Source organism: Equus caballus, chromosome 1 (genome assembly GCF_041296265.1).
Source record: "Equus caballus isolate H_3958 breed thoroughbred chromosome 1, TB-T2T, whole genome shotgun sequence".
Lineage (NCBI taxonomy): Eukaryota > Metazoa > Chordata > Mammalia > Perissodactyla > Equidae > Equus > Equus caballus.
In genome coordinates this window covers 116,277,719-116,282,522 of record NC_091684.1, presented here as the reverse complement: position 1 = coordinate 116,282,522, position 4,804 = coordinate 116,277,719, and the positions used below count along the sequence as shown (strand labels likewise).

Sequence of the window (4,804 nt, the reverse complement as noted above, 5' to 3'; positions counted from 1 at the left end):
GTAACTTTCAACCTGAGGGATCCAGGAAGCCTTTCGGAAGAGAGTGGGCTGCAGCGCAGCCTTGATAGTGGTCTCACGTGTGTGTGTATAATATACACACATGAATATGTGTATCTGTATATCAAGAAGTGTTATTTCCTTTATGCCATTTCTTTTTTTCTTAAAGTAAAATAGCTGTTTTATTAGGAAATAATATACATTCACTTCCAGAAAGGGTTCACAGCACAGAAAACATACCTGTGAAATCAGCCCCCTGCGATCCTACCCACCAAGTGACCGCAGTTAGCACGGCCAGGAGAGCCTTTCTGCACAGCTGCGCGATCCTCTTATGCACGCTGGTGTGTAAGCAGCTGTTTTCACTCAACAATATGTCATGGACATTTCTCCATGCCAATTATTCCCAATCTACATTACCATTTAAGTGGCTGGAGAGTATTGCATTATACGGATGTACTCTAAATTAATCAAATCCCCATTGATAAACATTTAGTGTTGCGGTCAAGGGCACAGACTCTGGAGCCCCACAGTCCAAGCATAAATCCTGGCTCTACCACTCCCAGGCTGGGTGCTCTTGAGTGGAAACCTAACCTCTGAGCGCAGATTCCTCCTCTATAAAATAGGGGTATTAGTAATACCCACTGCACGGGGACGTTGTGAGTAGATATTTGTAAGACATTTATAACAGTTTCTAGCGCATAGTAGATGCTCAGTGAAGGCCAACTGTTGCTGCTGTCATCAGCAGGGCTGTGACCATCATCTGAATACATGCTCCTCATTACCTGCCTAGGATACAACTTGGAAGTGGAATGAAATAGGCAAACGGCAAACATTTAAAATCCTGATAAACATCTTCCAATTGCCCTCCAGAAACGTACCCATCATCAGTGGGCAGGACCTGCGTTTGGGAGGAGGCAGTGAGAAGGGGCAGCCATTGCCTTCCGGCCCCGGGCCCCCGGAGACCTTCGCAAGAGGTCCGCAGACCAGCCAGTGAGGTCTCCTGACTTGCCCAGCCTTCTGGGTGGCATTCTGCAATAAAAACCAGTAGGGAAATTAACAGCGAGTCAGGTCAGACTCTCTCACTTTGATTTCTAGGAGGAAAACTAGAGTTGAGGCCATATTCGAAAATATAGGTCAAATCTCGGTTTCTGTGGTTACCAAACACTGTCAATCACCAGTGACTCCCTCCCTCGGGGGTGATGCCAGGGTCCCGAGGCCTGGCAGCCGGGCCTGGCTCCCCTTGGTCTGCAACCCCCGCCCCGCTGCCCCGCGGACCCGGGGGTCTGCAGTGAGCGCCGCAAGAGGGCGGGGCCCGCGGACCCCTGACCGTCACTTCTCGGGGGGAGGGGGGCTTGCGCTGCCGCCGATGGGGCCCTGGGGGACCCCGGACGGCGGTCCTTGCACTCGCCCGCCCGGCTCCCCGCGTCCGCGCTGCAGGGAGCGCCCCGCCTGGGCACGGCCGTGCCCGCCCGGAGGAGGGAGGAGGCCGGCGGCCGCGGGAACAATGTGGTCGGTTGTTTTGCCGACTGTCAGCCTGGTTCCCGGATCCTCCTTTCCACGCCCCTTGGCCTAACCGCCACAGGCCCGGCACGCAGAGGGAAGAGCCCCCTTATTTGGTCTTGGAAAGAAAGGGGAAAGGTTATCCTCAGATGCCTGCGGCGTTGGGTCATCGGCCCGCAGCGCTTGGCCCGCGCCCGGGCGCAGCGCCGTCTCCCGCCGGTAGGTGGCGGCGCCGGGCAGCGCCTCGCCGGCCGCCCGAGTGGTAAACAAGCCCGCAGGTTCCGGTACCTCCGCTCGGGGCTTCTTTTGTGTGCGCGCCGTGAGGGAGGGGCGGGAGGGCCGGCCGGGGGAGGCAGAAGCGCGCGAAAAGAAAAAACAAAGCCTTTTATATGGGAGAGACAAGCTTTCAAAATCGGAAAGTCGGCTTCAGCGCGAGGGCGTGACTTTGCCGTGTCGGTTTCGTGTGAACCGTTTGCGAGCGCACGAGGGGATGCGGGCATCCGTGTTACGGTCAGCCGGGCAGTTGGGGTGCAAATTCCGTGAGGAACATTAATAAGACGCTATGTGAGGATTAGAACCTGCTTGGGGGTTTCCTTTCCTTCCTACCCCCACCCTCTCCTTTCTTCTCTCACTGCCTCCTTCCCCCTCCCTCCCTTTGCCAGCCTCTCAGGTGAGCTGGCGAGGTGCAGCGAGCCACCTGCCTTCTCTTGGCCAGAGCGGGATGGAAGCGGAGGTCCCTAAGCCCTGCCTACGTGCAGGCCGGCCCTTCCTCACCCGGATTGCTGATCCTCACACCACACCAGGATGACAGGAATTACCCTCGCCGTTTGACCCGGAGCTCGGAGAGGCTGAGGGCACACGGACAGGAAGTGGCAAAGCTGGGATTTGAATCCAAGTCCTTCACAGTTCGCAGGCAAGGCTTGACCCCAAATTAGCAGTTTATTACCTCGCCAATAACTCCTCCATTAAATAAAGCTCTTGTAATATGTACCATTCTCCAACGATCTTTAAAAAGAACCAAAACGTTTGCGATTTGAATTTCTGCAGCAGAACAAAGCAAAGCCACTCCCGTGTCAGGTGAATTTGATGGGCAAACCTGCGCCTCTCAGGTGGGAAGCGGAGTCAGGGGGCTTGAGCTTCTGCTTTTACTGCCTCCGGAGCTTATGTACTTCTCCAGAGAGGCTCTGGGACAGCATCCTGCCGAGGTCCTCGCTGCTCCACAGAGGGCTCCGAAGAGGGGCCTGCCAGGCGCCAGGCTGTGGCTAACTTTTACTTTCTATTTTAGGCAAGTTGCGGGCAGCCCTTTTGTTTGGCTGGGAGTCCAACACGCTCCTCTGCTCCTTCCCATTGTTCCATCTGCCCCCTGAGGGGGGCGAGGGCCAATAATTTTCACTCAAAAGATCTGTTTCGGGTTTCTTCATCTGGAAAGAAATTAATTTTCCAAGCCACACAATTATAGACAACTTTTTAAAGAGTTACTGGAATGACAGTTTCATGCTTAAACAGCGCCAGTTTTTCTTTTACAAAAACAAAGTTTGTGTGAACAAAATTAAATCCAAGAAATGTGGTTTTTCTCTATCTCTTTTTCATTAAATAGTAGGAAAAAAAAAAGCAGCTTCTACCAGTTTTGGGGGATTTCCAGGTTTCCAAGAATTTACTTAGCTTTCTACATAGTATGTTTCTGTGGAAAAATTACAGCAAGAATAGCCTGTAGATCATTACTTTCCAGTCATTGTTTTCTTGGTTCCCAGCTTCGGGGAGAACCAGCACTGTCTGGGTTTGCCTGACCTTCCAGAGCCCAGGTGCCCATCACAGGAACCAGAGCGAGTCCTTGGCAAGATCAGGAATGTGGCAGCTGTGGCTGCTGCCTTGTCCCTTCCCAGATGTGCCAGCAAACAGGGCAGAGGTGTCCTCTAAGCCCTCATGCTGCACTTCCTCCTGAAGCTCTCCCCACCGTAAAACCGTCCCCAAATCTTGATTCGGTTCCATTCAGTTGCCTGGATTGCACGCTCTGTTTATGCCTTCAGGTGGATGGAGCCCAAGGAACGTCACACCGTGCCACCATCATCTCAGGGACTGCCCTGTTTGGAGGGCAGCAGCACCCAGCCATCCAGCGTGGATTGAGGAACAGAGCTGTGCATCCTTGGCCGTGCTCTGTAACCTCTGTGCTCCAGCTGTTGTCAGGAGTTAATGATTTGTTCGGGTGTGAAGGACTTAACACAGTGTCTGGCCCATGAGGAGCACAGTAGGGACACCTCCCAGGATTGTTGGGAGGATTAAATGAAATAATGCCTGTAAATCCCTCAACCCTGGGCCTGGCACCCAGAAAGGGTTCAATAAACGTCTGGTGAGCACTATAATCGGCTACCTCTTTTTGAGTGTCAGCTATATGCTACAAACTGTTTAAGGCTCTTTACATACGCGCTTGAATCCTTATGGAAAACCTAGGATGTAGATAAAATTATTCCAGTACAGGGACTTTGGAATTAGGTGAGTTAAGTAAAATTACCCGAGGTCACACAGCTAGTATGTGGCAGCCCCAAGATCTGGCTGGCTCCAACGTGTGTGCCCTTTTGATTATGGGCAGCCTGGGAGGAAAGAAGAAATTATAAACAGTCCTATGCGGTGGGCTGAAGGGTCTTCATGGGAGAGGGGGTCATAACTGCCTCCTCATTATGAATAACTTGCTATTATCCCTGTGTCTTTGGGGTGGCTCTGGAAGACAGTGACATAAGGCTGATTACATATGCAGATATAAGAACCAGTGGACTACAGCCACCTTTGGGTCTCCTGACTGTTGTCTGCCTAAATTCCAAAAGCCTCCTGGGGCCCTTTCAAGCCCAGGCTAGAGATGGCTCTATGTACTGGTTAGGATTCTTTCTGTTTTTGCAAAAGTCAGAAACTCTACTCAAACTGGTTTAAGCGAAAAAGAGGTATAATAAGCTCATGCAACTGATAATGGAAAGGTATGGCTTCAGGCATAGCTTGATCCAGGAGTTTCAACAATATTATCTGGACTTAGCCTTATCCACAGCTCAGCTCTAGTTTCCTCCAGATCGGCTTTATTCTCAGATTGGCTCTCTCACTGACGCTTTTTGGCCCTCATTGGCCAGGCCTAGGAAAACTTGAGTCCTTAAAAGAAAAATCATGGTTCTCTTGTTAAAAGAGGCTAGGGATGCTAAGCAGGCAAGAACAACGGATGCCCACTCCACCCTGCTGATATAACACCATCAATCAGGAAGATGGAGAGAAAAGACTTTAATTGTGAATATTTCTGCCACGAAGGACGCTCATAAGTCAAGCAGGC

At 51.6% G+C, this 4,804-nt stretch overlaps 1 long non-coding RNA gene across 2 annotated transcripts; it reads left to right on the top strand.

Annotated features, from left to right (window-relative positions):
- The first annotated feature begins 1,325 nt into the window (after positions 1–1,325).
- LOC111775394 (uncharacterized) lies at positions 1,326–3,857 on the top strand. Of its 2 annotated transcripts, none has more exons than XR_011439028.1 (3): positions 1,326–1,716; positions 2,160–2,410; positions 3,525–3,857. It is a non-coding gene; the product is annotated as an uncharacterized lncRNA (long non-coding RNA). The 2 variants fall into 2 exon arrangements; XR_002811077.2 differs by lacking the exon at positions 1,326–1,716 and adding an exon at positions 1,960–2,061.
- Positions 3,858–4,804: the final 947 nt, after the last annotated feature.